We start from the raw sequence: 15,977 nt of genomic DNA, 5'->3' as shown, positions 1-15,977 counted from the left end.
GCAGTATTGCGGCGGTACATGCGTCCATCCATCTGGACAGTGTAGTTCTCTGTATGTTCGTCAAAGGATATGACTTTGAAGGGTCCACGCCATCGGGGTTGCAGCTTCTTGCTGCGTCCAACATTGGTAATGAACATGTTACCGTGTACCATGAGCATGTCTCCTGGTGAGATGGGGATGTGTTTGCGTCGTCGTTTCTGGACAGTAGTGGTGCTTCGGAATCGGGCAGCCTTAACAGCTTGGAAGGCATCGTTCTGAATTGCTTGGTGGCGGTTTAGATGGTCGTCAGAGGCAGGGACTGAGGAGTTCTTAAATAGTGTTGTAGGTAGGAGGGGGTATTGACGGCCAAAAACTGCCTTGTATGGTGACATTCCCAAGGTATCTGAAAATCCGGCATTGATATATGCAGCGAGCTCAACAAGGGCCGGTTCCCAGTTGGTTTGTCGTTCATTGATCATGTTCCTAATTCCGGTCTTAACTTCGCGGATTTTTCGTTCTGCCTGGCCATTAGTCTCATGGTGTCCAGGGGCAGCCATAATGTGGTTTATTCCAAGGGAGGTTAAGGTTTGCTTCCAGAATCTGGCGGTAAAACGGGGATCAGCATCACTGACAATAGATAAGGGGTACCCATGGGGGGTAAACAGGTATCGTTGGAGGTTATTCCAGGTGTCTTTGGAGGAATCGGTAAGCTTCATTGGTATGAGCCATGTGTATCCAGAGAATCGGTCCACAGCTACCAAGATGGTGGCATATCCAGCGGATTTATTGAATGGTCCTGCAAAATCAATGGCATATGATTCGAATATTTCACATGGTAGTTGGAGGGTCTGTGCCTTTCCTTCAGGTAGTTGTGTTCGCTCTTTGTTTGCCTGGCAGAGTTCACATTGTTTGACCAAATCGTGGAAATCCTTGCGCATCTCAGGCCAGTAAACATATTCTGAAGCATATTGAAGGTTGCGGTCCGCACTGTGGTGTCCTTTGTTGTGAATCTCGGATATGACATATTCTCTAATAGTCATTCCATTGAACATATGGCCTTTTGGTATATATAGACAATGGTCACCGTAACGGGTACTGGTAAAGACGATTCCGTTGGATATGTTGTAGGGGGCGAGGTCTCCATGCCTGGAGCTATCCATGGCTTTGAAGTAAATTGGGTCATGGCGATATCCTGCTATCATTTGGCTTCGGAAAGAGGAGGTTAATTCTTCTGTGGTCGATCTAACATCTCGTTCATCCTCAATTAGGGATCCTCTTGTTGGTTCGATAGGGGTTTCCTCTTCCTCAAAGGTTTCGTAGAGTTGACGCCGATGCTCGGGGATAGTAGGGGGTATGACCGAAACAATGGTTTCATTGTTGTATACTCGTAAGGGTCCACCATATAGTGGTCGTGAATCGGTTATAGGAGGAGAGGATGGCGGGGCTGTCGGTGGGGGGCGTAAATAGGATATTGCATCCACGTAGGCTGCTGCTTGTTCGAGTTCTTCAAGACCTTGGTATCGTGTTGGAACAGGATTAAGGGTATAAGGAGGTTGGGTCGATTCATTTTCATTGATCATCTCTTCTGCTCCTTCTACAGTATCGAAGCTGGTGTCTTTGGAATCGTCAGCAGGCATATAGAATGGTCGCTGGTATCTGTTTTCAAACTTAATTTCAGTCTGGTGAAAAGGGCAGGTGTCGTGGTAATAGTGGGACCAGTGGAGTCTGCTTTGTTCAAGTTCGTGAGGAGGTGTACTGCGGGGCGTGCAATTGTCTTTCCATTCTTTATCAATGTCCTTTCCTCGTTCTGTTCCGGCAGCACTATACATGGTATAAGAGAAAGGATTGAAGGGAACGGCAGAGCTGGCGATAGCCATCGATGGTTCTTGTTCATAGGAGGTGTCGTCAGGGCTGTCCTCGCTTTGTCTTGTGTGGTCGTGAACGAGAGGGGGGTCTGCGATGTCTTGATTCTCATATAGGCGGGAGAGAGCATCAGCTAAATAGTTCGTTCTTCCAGGGGTATAGATGATTTTTGCATCGTATTTGCTGATTTCACCTATCCATCTTGTTCTTCTCCTTCCAGGTATCTTTTCTGTTTTAAGATTGGTGAGGGGTTGGTGGTCGGTAACAATAGTGAAGGTATTGCCCATCAGGATGTGATTGAAAGCGGCGAGAGCATCAATTACAGCAAGGGCTTCCTTGTCTGTTGTTCCATAGTTCATCTGTGAGTTAGTGAACTTCCTGCTGTGTAATGCCGCCGGTCTTGCCGTTTCATGGGAGGCCCCTTGCCCAACCCATGCTCCAACTCCAACATCTAATGCATCAGTAATCAGCCATATCGGTTCTGGTTTACTATAGTCAATAGGTTGAATAACGTTGGCATTTTTAATCAATTTCTTGATGTTGGCAAAGGCTTGGTCATGAGTGTGGGTCTAGACAAATTCTGCATTGCCGGTAAGGTCTGTGAGCGGTGCTGTCACAGTGGCGTGGTGTGGGAGGAACTGGGAAATATAGTTGACTAGTCCTAGGAATCGCATGAGTTCCTTTTGATTCTGTGGTGTTGACCATTCCATTAAACAGGCTATTTTTCCAGGGGCTGCGTGTATTTCTTCATCATCTATGACATGTCCTAGAATATCGAGTTTATCGGCAAACAGAATTGATTTGTTTCTGCTAGCGTAGAATTTAGCTTCCCTTAGTTTGGTACAAACCAATCCTATATGGTAGGCATGTTCTGTTTCGGTGTTTGAGAAAATGAGAATATCATCAATGTAAACCCAAACAAAATGGTGGAGGTATTCGCTCAGGAGGTTTTCCATAATTCGCATAAAGGTGGCGGGCGCATTCATATCACCTTGTAACATAACTCGGCTAATGAAACTTCCGAAAGGCGTTTTGAAACTGTTGTAATGTTCGCTTTCTGGATCTAACCTTCTTTGGAAGTAGGCATCGCTTAGGTCAATCTTACTTCGGAATCTAGCCCGTCCAACTGCATTTAGAATCTGGGTTTGGTTTGGGATAGCGGAGCTGTCCATAACCGTATTTTCGTTTCGTAGCTTGAGATCAACCAAGGGGCGGATTCTTTTGCCATCTGATTTGGGTTGGACAAACATAGGAGCGGCACCTGGGGCTTCTGCCCGGTAGATGACTCCTCTTCATTGTTGTTGGTTTATCCAATCACAAAGTGGTCCTTTGTATGCGTCAGGAATAGAGTAGGTGGGTTGGTTCTTGAGATTGAAGGGGTCTCGGATGCGGATGTGGTGGTTCACCTCTCTCATAGGCGGTAGTTCTTCGGGTATTTGACCAGGGAAAATATCACAGTATTCATCCAATAGTTTTTGGGTATTTGCTTCACAGACTGCGGCTCGGTATTCTCCGCTTGTTAGCTTGTATGAGACTCTGACCTTCTGATCTGGGAAATCGATGGTTGATTCCCCACACCTGATTATAGCTTTGTGGCGGTTCAGGAATGGCATGCCTATTAGGGCATCGTATTTGGCTAAATTTCCAACCAGCATTTCCTGGGGGAGTAGGATTGCAGAACCAAGTCGAATGGTTGCACTACAGGTTTTATGGCTTGTGGATCGTGACCCTTTTACTGCCATATTGACTGGTATGGGTTGGTTAAGGTCTCGAGTGGGGAGTCCATAGACAGAGACAAAGGCATTACTGATCATATCTCTTCCGATTGCGCCAGTGTCGAATAGGACTCGTGCCCTTTTGCCATTGATCAGGATAATACCTTCCAGAGTGGTGTGTGCTTTGAATGTAGCCGGAGGTCGAACACTGTTGCATTCCACATCGATATATCCGATGTGGATTTCTTCATATTCACTGGATTGGGTGTTATTGCTTTCAACATTGTTGGCCGACGCCTCTTTCTTAATTGCCTTTCCTTTTCCTTTCTTTGTAGGACAGTTCTTTGCCATGTGCTCTGTTTTTCCACATTCAAAACATTCTCCTTTTTGCCGTCTCGATTCTTTGGAGAATTTTGTTTTCTTCTTGAAAACTCGTAGGGTATCGTCTTCAGAGTTGCTGGAGGCTTTGTGTCGTGGCTGGCTGTTCCTATTAGAGGATGTCTGTGTTTTGTAGGCTTTGGTCTCATGGAAAATGGTGTCCTTTCGTTCTGCTCTTGCAATGATTACTGCAATATCATCGCCATCTTCTTCGCGTGGTTCTACTTCTCGCCGGAGGGTAGGGTGCATGGTGTCGTAGAATCGTCGCTTCAGGATGTATTTGGAGATACTTCCTCTCTCCATTCGGTCCTTATACATTATTAGGTTCGTAGCCACATCGGTGATTCGCTTGACATGTGTTCCGTTAACTTGCTGGAGCTGGTTGAATTTTTCGTATAGGAGGTCGTTGGTTATAGAGGATTGGAATCGTCCTTTCAGGTAATTGAGAACTGTAGATCCTCTTAATCTTACATTCCCGCCGAAATCCTTATAGCATTGGTGGTATGCGTCGGTTGCCTTTCCTTCACAGAATGATCTAATGATAAGTCCGGTTATAGGGTCTTCCACATCTTTTCCTTGTAAGAGTAGGAAGTGTGAGAGTTCAGTGGCCCATCGTTCAAAGGCTTCAGGTTTGAGGTCTTTCCCTTCGCCTGTGAACTTCGCTGGGAGGTGGAGTTTAAACTTAGGTGGTTCAAATGCAGCGGGTACCTCCTCTTCTTCAGGCCTTGCCCGAGATTTCCCCCCTCCAGAAGGCCCTCCTCCTGTGCTAGCCATATCTGATTCGCTACTAGATTCGGGGTCGTTTGGAGGTTCAAAGGAAGGCTTCTTTGCGGCAGTAGAAGGGAATTCTCCTGGAGGTTGTGTATCTTCCGTGTTTGCAGGATCGCCCGGCTCTTTAGTAGAGCGCCGGGGTTGTTTCTTCCTTGTAAGGTCTTGTCGTGGGATTTGCTTCCCACTCCTGGTCGTCAAAGACTCTATCTTGGGTTTGAGATGAAGCCGAATGTACTGTGATTCTGCGGCTTCTCTCCGCTAGCGTTCTGAGGTGGATATCGATAGGTTGATCAGGCCTAAATCCAGGGACAGGTTCTTAACCACTTGCTGAGGTTAAAAAAATGTAACGTGTTCGCAAGATGCTAATCACGTTAACGGTAATAGATACGATAGTCGGCAGGTGGCCTACTCTTCCAAAGAGGGGGCGAGAGCTGGGGACTAAAGGAGGCTTCAAGGGTGTACTGAGGAACAGAGAAGTAACCGTTCAACCAAGTATATTGAAATACTGTCTGTCGAAGTCTGCCTTTTCTATCGTAGAAACAGGCGGTCTTTAAATACACAAATCTGTTCATGTCTAGCATGAACGAAACTAATCAAAGGTATCAAGCGATACACTTTGGTAAAACTTCTTAAGTATCAAATCGATACTTAAAACAAAACATAAAACAAAACCAAGTATCAAGCGATACTTAAAACAAACCAAGTATCAAAGCGATACTTGAAACAAAACATAAAACAAAACCAAGTATCAAGTGATACTTAAAACAAACCAAGTATCAATGCGATACTTGAAACAAAACATAAAACAAAACCAATAACCAAGTACCCGTACCGGTTACAATTAGTTATGTGTGGGATTTGTGATGCTTTCGCACATGGCTCAAGTATAAGTCATGGGACATGCGTCTGACGAGTATGCCTTACGAGTGTGCCTTACAGGCAAGCCTTGTGCATATGATTTATGTTTCGCACATGACCTCATTATGATGTCATGGGTTTCGTGCATATAACTTGTTTATTGTGTTATGATTGGTTTATGAGTTTAGCACATAACCTCGCTAGGAGGTCATGGGTTTTGAGCATGTGATCACTTTGGTCACATGACTAGTTCGTTGTGATTTAGTTTCGCACATGTGACCACTTTAGGTCACATGACTAAAGGCGGGAAGAACACAATATATGGAGGCCGATGCAGCCGAGGAAGATAGGTTCTTCACGCTTTGTTCTAAGTACTTTTCCTACTTATTACTTTAACGAATATCAAATACCTTTACGATCTTTATCTTTAGTGCAACAATATCATTACGACAAGAAGTGCTCGTCCCGAAGACGAGTTAGAGAAAGCTTACGATAGGCGTTTCCGATAGAAGACAAAGGTCTTGTATTATCCGTAACGTAGGCGGAGGCCTAAAGCTATCGTAAAAACAAAGAGAAGAAGAAAGACAGGAAGAGAAGTATCGTTCCCCGTCGCCAAGCACTAACTATCTAAAGAGGGATCATTACACAACAACACCAGAAAGATATCAGCAACAACATAGCGGCAATACAAGGATTAGGAATGAAGATCAAACCAACAAAATGCGAATTCCATAAGGAAGAAACAGTATACCTTGGATTTATCATCAATCGAAGTGGGGTCAAGGTTGACCCAGTTAAAACAACAGCCATTTGGGACTGGGCCAAACCAAACAACAAAACAGATGTTCTGTGCTTTATGGGATTCTGCAACTTTTATCGAAGGTTCATAGAGGGATTTAGCAGGCTTGCAAAACCACTCTATAACCTTACGAAGAAAGACAAGAAATGGGAATGGGGAGAAAACCAACAAAAAGCATATGATGCAATACGAACGCATCTAACATCAGCACCCATACTGGTTCATTTCGACCCAAACCGAAAGACAATGATCGAAATGGATGCCTCAAGATACGTCTGCTCAGGCATACTATCGCAACAGTGCGATGATGGAAAATGGAGGCCAGTGTCTTACCGATCCAAGACAATGACCCCTGCAGAGTGCAACTACGATGTTGCAAACAAAGAACTATTAGCAATAGTTCAAGCATTAAAAGAATGGAGGAGATACGTTTCAAACAACGACCATCCAGTCCGAGTTCTAACCGACCACAAGCACCTGGTCCCGTTCATGACCACGAAAGAATTAAACGACCGCCAGATAAAATGAATGGAGCACCTTAGCAAATACAACTTCAAAATCAAATACCGACCAGGAAAAGAGAGCGGAAAGCCAGATGCTCTCACAAGGATTGCAAGCGACAAACCACAAACAAAAGAAGACGAAAGGATCAAATAAAAAACACGGACCCTATTACCAAAAACGTACTTCAAGGCCATGGAGGTTATCCAATTCACATCAAAGGAGGAAAGAGGAATTGAGGACGCAAACGAGAAAGACAAAACAATCCAGGCAATAAGAGAAGCCTTGGAAGAAGGAAAAAAGGAGATGAAAGGAATTGCACTGGGGTTATGCCAATGGAAGGATGGAAACATGTGGTATGATGGAAAACAATGGATCTCAGAAGAAGAGGAGATAAGGACAGACATCATACGACAACACCTGTAATGATCCCTTCTCAGATAGTTGGTTCTTGGCGACGGGGAACGATACTTATCTTTTCTTTCCCTTTCTTTCCTTGTCTTACGATAGCTCTAGGCCTCTGCCTATGTCACCGATAGTACAAGACCTTTGTCTTCTATCGGAAACACCTATCGTAAGCTTTCTCTAACTCGTCTTCGTAATGAATGCTTCTTGGCATAATAATAATATTGCAATAAGGATAAAGATCGTAAAGGTGTTTTTATATTCGTTAAAGTGATATGTAGGAAAAGTACTTAGAACAAAGCATGAAGAACCTATCTTCCTCGGCCACATTGGCCTCCTTATATAATGTTCTTCCCACCTTTAATCATGTGACCTAAAGTGGTCACATGTGTAAAACCAAATCAAAACAAACTAATCATGTGACCAACGTAATCTCATGCTCAAACCCATGACCTTATAGCGAGGTCATGTGCGAAACTCATAAACCAATCATAAGGCAATAAACAAGTCATATGACTCGACTGAGTCATATGCACGAAACCCATGACATCATAATGAGGTCATGTGCAAAACATAAATCATATGCGCAAGGCTTGCCCGTAAGGCACACTTGTAAGGCATACTCGTCAGGCGCATGTCCCATGACTCATACTTGAGCTATGTGCGAAAACATCACAAATCCTACACATAACTAATCATATAACCTGAATTGGTTATATGCATGAAACAATAACATACCTGTGACTTATAACCATGTGTCACATGAAAGCCCTTTCCTCGCTAAGCCACGTTCGTGACAGGCTGAGTCTATAGCCTCTCTGGTATGAAGCTAACCAGTACTAAGTATAGCTGAAGATGAACAGAAGACCAACTTGACCAAGTTCCTTATCTCAAAAACCAAATAAATACTACTACTTAGTCTGAATACCGTCCCACAAAGTCTCCTCTAGAATAGAAACCCTCCTGGAAATAGCTACTCAATGGTCCCATCTTGCTTTAAATAATTTAACTCTGTCCAACATCCCAAACAAAAGAAAGCCCGGAAGTGGTGACTGACCAAAAACACTTAGTAGGGCCTATCACCTACCCAGAGTATCTTGCTCCCCTAGCCATACCTAGAGTCTGGCCAAAGAAATCAAACCAAACTCCAATACCTAACCTAAACTTAACCAAGTTCTAACTGCAAGGTTGCATTCCACTATCCAGGCAGCTGGCCATCATTTTCGCTTAACCCATCAGTAGACATTTGAACAACTCTAAAAACACTAAAAAGGATGGCATCCAACATGTCATATACTCAACTGACTCTTGCAGAAGCCCCACTCCCTACAGCTAAGCTCTAACCAGGTATAAGACTAGACGCCACAGTCCCTTCAGCTCCTTCAGCTCCTCAAGCAGATCAACCACTTAACAATCAAAGGACAGCTACTAACTAGTCACCATTGGTAGCCACATACAAGGCTACACCACTACAGCTCCAAACCCTGACACCATCAGTCAGGGGAGAGCCACCAACTACAGCTGGGAGCGATAAAGAAGACAGTACCAATATCTGAAGGGACCAGCACCAGCTATAGCAACTAATCCAGCTGAACTGAAGTCCAATCAAGCTGGAAAAGAGTTAGGCAAGCTGTCTGGGGACAGCTCTACAGGTCTGGTAAGAGGCGCAGACTAAACAACAGGTAAGAGGCAACCTCAACTGATATTACAGGAAGGGTTGAGCGAATATAACAGAAGTGGGAGAATAGAATGTAGGCCTTAGTTGTAATGGGTGAGGCCACCAACTACAATCCACAACAGAATCAACCCAACATACAGATAATGTGAGTGTCTGACAGCGAATCGTCCTACACTACTTCAGGTAATAATAAATGCTGTAGTAGGGGGTAAAGGTTTTCAGGGTTAAAGCCATCCACACCGAGGCGAGGAGGAGACATCTTACTGAACAACTGTAAATGTTAGGAACACTGAGATTCAATACTTAGGAATTACCCTAAGTAGTATAACTCTACTCAAAATTGGAATCTCTGGTCTCCAATACCCCCCTACGGCTCCTTTATAGAACCTACACATCATCATACCTATTAATCTCAGTTGCGTCCTGTGACTATAATGTCACAGAATTAAAGGTATTAGAATAATACTGTATATATCGTTGCCATCTGTCCAGCTAAGTCTTGCTTATAGGATATATGGGATGAGACCTTCAGCTAGATCTAGGAAATAGAATAGAGTATATCTGTCAACAATCCAGAAAGTTACTAGGTCTCAAAGATGTGACATTATTATCACAAGCCATATATAACAGGACATTTTTGCATGAAGAGACGGTATTGAATGGTAAAGAATCTCCAGGAGAATTCAATACATTCACACCCATTCTAGAATTATCAGAAGAGTCTAGAACTTCAAGGAACACTTTCACAGAAGCCAATAGACTTCACAGAGTATTACAACTGGGTTCAGGAACATACGGTAGTTGTAAGAATAATTTCTGATACAAGAATAGTGATTGAAATCCTAGCATCTAAAGTAATTAAGGATTACTAACTAACTGATGAATTATCTATTAATTCAGTAGAATAGCTTCATGTGAGTTAGTAGAAAGTTTTCCAGAAGATATCTATTAGTTGAATATAGAGTTATAGAAGTTTGAAGTCAGGCGACCTAGGAAGGTTGCAATTATGACTACCTTTGTAGATACAACCTGTGGATGAAATTGATTATTTCATTAATGATGAAGACGATTGGGACTAACTCAGTTCAACTTGAGAAATAGGCTATAAGTGAAAAGACTCTGATAATAAGATAATTACTGTTAGGAGCAGCATATAACCCAGTTAGCTATATCACAATTACCGAAGAGAGTGTGGTAATTTTCAGGTTCTCGATGTGTTTGCATCTTGAAGAATACCTGATGTTGTGAGTTATAATCAGAAGAGATACATAGTTATATAATAGATTGATGTAGTCCGCGAACACTCAGATGTGAAATATAAATATTGAAGTGCCTCTCAAGTTTTTAGATATCATCAAGCAATGGAGAAGAGACCTTAACAATATAATATTATTTTTACGATTCTACTCTACTTTACCTAATTTACTTCACTCTTAGTAGTCATAAATGAAACGAGTGCAATTTGAGCCTTCCTAGATAAACTCTGTCTACAGAAATGAATCTTGCTTGGCCTAGATAACTCTGAAGTCTATCAGGTTATCTCTGCCTAATAGTAAATACCATAAGAATAAACCTTCAAAGGAATGGTAATAAACAACATTGTAGGATTCTGACTGTAGAAATATGTAGTAATAAGGAGAGGTCGGACAGGCACCATCCTGTCCTATGAGGAGTAATGTGGCTAGTACAATGAGTTGAAGAAACAGGATGGACATCAAATGAACTTGTAGGTATTTTATATTGTGAGAACTAGGAACTTCGTTAAAATCCTGCGAACGTGAGCTTACCCAAAGAACAACATTAGCGATCCCTCCAAACATAATATTCAAATTCCCCCTATGGAATGAAATATTATGCGAGTAGACGATAAATAGGAAGACGAAGACATTTTACTGAAAGAAGCTCATAAGTGATAGCGATAAATTGCTCAAAGTACTAGTATCATGCGACGATACCTAGCAAGTGATGAAATAGCATGTGAACAAGTAGACAAGCCCAGAACTCCACAACTATCTCCAATTCCAGGATACTGGGCAAACTCAGATACTACTTAGTATCAAAGATTATCATGAGAGTAGAAGCTCACCACTGAGAAGGAGTATATATGAGTATAGAAAAATCACTTAGAATAATGTATGCAGAACTCATCCTCCTTACGTCCCATCAGCCCTTGATATACTTATTCTTCATGCTCCTATCATGTGACCAAAGTAGTCACATGTGCGAAACCAAATTATAACACACTAGTCATATGACCCCAGTGGTTGCATATATGAAACCCATGACATCATAACGAGGTCAGGTGCAAAACATGCAAGCAAGTCATATAACCGAATAGGTCATATATGCAAACCCATAAACCAATCATAATACAATAAGCAAGTTATCTGACCCAAAGTGGTCACATGCGCGAAATCCATGACCTTAAAACGAGGCCATATGCGAAATACATAAATAAGTCATATGACTGCAATAGTCATATGTGAAACACATAAATAAGTCATATGACTGCAATGGTCACATGTGTGAACATTATAACATACTTATGACTCATAACTATTAGTCATGTGAAAACCCTTTCCTTGATAAGCTCCATTCATGACATCATACTTCTTCCTCTTTTAAATGTTTAAGGACTAGCTATAAACTTTTATCTTATTCTCTTATTTTAGACCAGAGAGATTCTATTTGTAGAAGAAAGATACCATCAGAACTTGAATAAATAATCCTTGTACTAGGACATTGGACTTGCCTCTCTGAATAAGGTCTGATATTTTTTTCTATTTTATTTGTCTTAGAGATAAGTTCTTTTGGTATAGTTTTTAACCCTTTTCTGAAGGAGGAAATCTTAGACTACCTAGTACAAGGATCATTTATTCAAGTTCTTACAGTATTATGAAAGTATTTTTTAATATTAGACCTCATATAGCACTCCTTGTAGAAGTTTAAAAATTACTTTTCAATTCCTCTCCAGTTTTAGCAGACAGGTAAGGGCTAAGGAATATTTTACTAGTATTAGATAATACATTTTTAATATATTATCTGATACTTTCAATAGTATAATACTGTAGTTGTAGTTATATTTAAGAATATTATAATATTTGTTCAACAAGTTGGTATAAAATAAATATAAATACAGAAATAAAAAGAAATAAAAAAAGAACCAATAGATACAAGTATTAAGTAAAAAATAATATTTCAACCATGCGACAGGACATAGATACAGTCAAATCTCCCTGCACTTTTAGTAGATAACTTCTTTACTTACATTAAAATCAAAGAGTCTGAGCCTAAACAAAAGCTATTAGCTGAAATTCTGTAAAGATTAGAATGAAAAATTGATAATGCTTATTAATCCTATACATAGTCCACTATCCTATAGTTGAATAATTTGAATATTAGTTATAATTGAATATATAATCTGTAGGTATGTAGTTTAGTACTATATACAGGAAGAGTAAGTTATAAGAAAATTCCTAATTGAAGTATGATAAGAGGAAAATATGTACCATATTAGAGTATAGGAATCCAAGTTAGATATTTGAAAAAAAAAAAAACTGTCTGTAATAGTTTGACTGACTGTAGGCTATCAGTCTGAAAAGTAACGATATTGTTAATTAATAAAAATAACTGACCGCACGGGATGTGTGACAACTATTGTCCATCACCCTCTCCTCATTTTCAACTCTATCAAAAGAAAGTGTATCAATTCAACCAAAACCCAATCACATTATCTGATTCTTTTGTCTTTAAATACTATGTCTCCTATTCTTTGCAGTTGTTAGAAAAAGACTATAGTAACTCATCACCTCTCTGAGTTTACTAGAGGTAGAATCCTTGGGTTATATGAGCTTTAAATAGGATATTAGCAGATTTCTGACTACCTCAACATCTTCCTCACAACTGTAGAAACCCAATCTCAAAGAAAGACTTATAGGATAAGGAGAGGAAGGGTAGAGGAAAACGTTCTAAGACTACCAAGTTACAGGATGATGCTATGGTGGAGGAAGCTCTTGAAAATCGCAATACTACCTATTTTGAGATTGTCTAAAAGATTGCTTTCAAGATTTCTTCCATGATAGTCAGAAGAAGACTTGTACAAAGGCATCTTAAAAAGTGGTTAGCACAAGACAGGGTTCACTTGGATGAGGCTCTAGCTCAGGAGAGATTAAAATGGGTATTAGCTCATAGGCACTGGACAAGAGAGATGTGAAGGAGGAAGGTAATATGGGGAGATGAGGTTGCTGTTCAGAGGTGGGAAGGAAAGAGGAGAAAATGGGTATTTAGATACTCAAAAGAGAAGTGGAATAAGGATTGTGTGAAACATACTGCTAAGACAGGGGAGAGGAAGATTAGCCAGATGACTGATTTTTTTTATGGTCAAACTCATGGTCTCTTTTTGTCTGTTTTTCCTGATTCTTCTTCTGCTAGAAGTGGAGTAGCTGGAAAGTCAATTATCGAGGTTCATGATTAATATGACTTGTAGGGATATGGGAAGATATTAAGGAACATCTTGAGTGGGAAGAGGTTTTCTTTATCATTGACAATGCTAAGACTCATTTACCTTTTAGAAGATGGCTCGGAGTACCAGGAATTACTCTTATAGAAATTCCAGCCTATTCACCAGATTTTAATCCAATTGAACATCTTTGAGCACTGGCGAAAGATAAGCTTTAGAACATTATTCTGACCTATATCTTATGAAGTGCTCTGACAATGAGGTCAAAAAAGCTATTGAGAAGACTATTACTGCTCGTTGAGAACTTCTTGACCCAAAGATTTTTGATTCTGTAGCAGGTTCAATGGTGGATAGGATTGAAGCAATTATTAAGGCAGATGGATGATACACTAAATATTGATTTCTATTATGTATTTACATTTTTTTACATTTTTTTGTTATTCTGATGTTGAGGTTGGTGAGGGGGTAGTTGTACGATCAAGTTATTTTTCAGTTCATTGTAGTCGGTTATTTTTGTTCACGAACAATACTAATATGTTACTAGCTAGAGGGTATGGTATTTGGCAACACAAAGATGTTGGCAAAGTGTCGAAATAGTAGTAGGGTAGGTAAAAGGTAGCAATAGTTGCTTTGAAATTTATAATGTAATCTACTATTTAAATATACTATTTTTCAGAGAGAACAGACCAACACAGGGAAATATCTTTTGAATGTAAAATAAAACTTAAAATGTCTATATATAACAGTTCCTTATCTCTTTTCTTTTCTTTTCTTTTTTCTTTCCATATTCTACTAGAGTATGATAGGCGAAGAAGATGATAAAGTACTCATTTGTGATTATTTCGCTTTTTCGATGGTATATTTCCCCCGATGGGCATCCAGAAGGTTTGTTGATAAGTGCATGATTCAAGTTGAAAAGTTTGACCCCTTGTTTAGGGCATTGAGTGTTTCATGCAGGACGACCAAATCAGGAACATTTTCTCTTTAGCGTTGGACGACTCTGATGTCATTCGAGCCAGGACATCTATCTTGGCACCGGCTTTTGAGGCTCTACATTTTCCCTTATCCTCCTTTTCGTCCTTCCTTCTTTCCTTTAGGCACGTCATATGTAGTCTACTCATACTCGAGTATTTTCTCGCATCAGGGAAAAAAACAAAATTCCTTTACCGCTTCACCCAGGCTCATCTCTTCTGCCCCCCATCTTCTTCATCTCATCGGATATGACAACTGTCCCTCCCCCCGCAGACCATTCCTGGGGAATTAAAAAGATGAAAGTAAATAGATGGAGCAAGAGGGCCGCTGGTTGGGAGGAGAGGGAAAAGGGTGGAGGGAGATCCTGGAATTTTAGGAATTTTCTATTGGCCATGGAGACGAAAATCAGGGGATGCTTTTTTCCCGCGCCGGCAGATTCGTTCGCAGCGACCCCGCCCCCGGGCCGGTTGGGGATGTTTAGTTTTGCATACAAATACGTGGGGAAATGCCATGTTAAAATTTGGTGTTGAGCTGTCCACTTGGTCCGGTTTGCGAGGGGGGGAAGGAGTAAAGTTGCAGCCAGTTTTCGTCATCCGTCATCACTCGATGTGTTCTATCGTACGTGGGTTTTCTTGTGGGTATGCGGTGCACCGTAGTCGATTATCGGGGGCGGCGTTTTATATCCACTTTTGCATGCTGGGCGACGCTGGATTGCTCTGCCTGTGGGATGACTAAGGTAGCTCATCTTGTGATGCCTCCGGATTTTATCTCTTTCAGTTTAACTCGTTACCTAGCACACTCTGGAATTATAGCGAGTGAAAGTTCCAGCCCATGCAGCGATAGCTCTACGTGACGCAGGTCCCGTTATCGACAGGCAGCAAGGACCACTAGTAGCCCTCCCACTATTTTATCAAAAAACCTCCACTCAAATCCCATTCGCCAGGGAAAGAAGAGTGATGCATGGACAGGTGGATCGCAACGCCAACCAAATAATTGGTGTTTGGCATCAGACCATCATACATATTTTGTTCCCGTCCGGAGAACCCCTCGTCCCATTTATCGGAAAACATAGCGCACGGGATGATAGCCGTTAGGTTCCTACCAGAATTGCTCAATGAAAAGTGGAGATGCTGTTGCGCGGGTGGGAAGTGCTTGTTAGGGGTGTGTGTGCTGAATCGGCTTTTGGGCGCCTTTCCGTGTGGTGGGAAGTGAGTGTTATTGGATCGTGGTTTGTTGAGGAGGGCGGGGTTGTGCTGTGGGAATGAGGGTTTGGCTGCGGGGGTGAGTGCTGGTGATGTCCGGTTCGGGCCGTTGGATGTAGTGTTACGACTGGGGATGGGAGAAGGGAGGTATTTCTGCAACCTAGAATGTGGGTTTTTTGTTGGTGGGGCACTGCTACTAAACTGCGTCTATTCGGCGGTGTTTGTGAGTTCTCTTCAAATGCTCATCTAATGGCCCTGAGAAATCCTCCTCAACTGTTGGTGAGAAAGTGGTAGCATAGGTAATGATGACCCCCGCGGATAGCCTGTGTGTCTCCGGGGATGGCCCCCTCACCTAGGCGCCGCTATCAAATAGGTAGTTCAAAGCGGCCATCTACGG

This window comes from Tuber melanosporum (genome assembly GCF_000151645.1).
Source record: "Tuber melanosporum whole genome shotgun sequence assembly, scaffold_26, strain Mel28".
Classification (NCBI taxonomy): Eukaryota; Fungi; Ascomycota; class Pezizomycetes; order Pezizales; family Tuberaceae; genus Tuber; species Tuber melanosporum.
The sequence above is the reverse complement of the archived record's forward strand: the minus strand, read 5'-3'. Positions refer to the sequence as shown.